Below are 1,023 nucleotides of genomic sequence, written 5' to 3'. Positions count from 1 at the left end.
GAAACATAGTGTGATAAAGAATAATTTATAATAAAGTAATAAACACAAAACTTGTAACATATAATTACTATTTATTAAGTAGTGCAATAACTGTATTGTAGTAAACATTAACAGTATATATGGTATAGTATGACATAATATAAGGTAGGTTGGGGGAAGACGGGACACCTTTAGCACATAATATCCAAATATTCTGATCACGTTTTAAACAATTAAAAACGTTCTACAGGAGTCGTAAATATACTATTCTATAATTTCTCGGGTGTTCTTTGTTTACTTCCAAATGGAACGAGGACATCGAATAAAAGGGTGTCCGATTTTGCAATCAAATTTGTTATCTAACTTCAAACAAAATGTGAGAAAATTTGCATTGGCCGGGAATCGAACCCGGGCCCCCCGCGTGGCAGGCGAGGATTCTACCACTGAACCACCAATGCTAACATGTTCCTACACCGGGAATCGAACCCGGGCCGCCTGGGTGAAAGCCAGGAATCCTAACCACTAGACCATGTAGGAGACGCATACAAAAAGAGACCAAAATCCGATTACCGAGATGCGCGCCTCTTTAACAAGCCTCTTCACGTTTTAGAGTTGGCGCATTAAAAGAACCAATAACACTAATTTATGACACACACTAAGTGTGAGACGCATATTATTCAACATACACGATTCAAAAAAAAAACGTCTAGGAGAAACTTAATGGGAACCTGGATACTGCGTGTGACGTGATACAGATCATCGCGATTCTTGAAACATAATGTAGTAAAGAATATTTGACAATAAAGTAATAAACGCTAGGCACACAATTTGTAACATATAGTTACTGTTTATAAAGTAGTGCAATAATATAACTGTATTGTATTATGTATTAAAAGTATATGTTATAATAAATAGTATGACGTAACAGAAGGTAGGGCGGGGGAAGACGGGACACCTTTAGCACATAATATCCAAATATTCTAATCGTGTTTTAAACTATTAGGAACGTTCTACAGGATTCGTAAGTATACGATTTTATAATTC

General features: G+C 36.0%; 2 non-coding genes across 2 annotated transcripts; both read right to left on the bottom strand.

The window, feature by feature from the left end:
• Window positions 1–366: 366 nt before the first annotated feature.
• On the bottom strand, window positions 367–437 carry trnag-gcc. Its single transcript has one exon. It is a non-coding gene; the product is annotated as a tRNA-Gly (tRNA).
• A 7-nt stretch (window positions 438–444) lies between these two features.
• On the bottom strand, window positions 445–516 carry trnae-uuc. Its single transcript has one exon. It is a non-coding gene; the product is annotated as a tRNA-Glu (tRNA).
• Between the last annotated feature and the right edge of the window lie 507 nt (window positions 517–1,023).

The sequence above is a fragment of the Ciona intestinalis genome, chromosome 2, assembly GCF_000224145.3.
Source record: "Ciona intestinalis chromosome 2, KH, whole genome shotgun sequence".
NCBI lineage: Eukaryota > Metazoa > Chordata > Ascidiacea > Phlebobranchia > Cionidae > Ciona > Ciona intestinalis.
The sequence above is the reverse complement of the archived record's forward strand: the minus strand, read 5'-3'. Positions and strand labels throughout refer to the sequence as shown.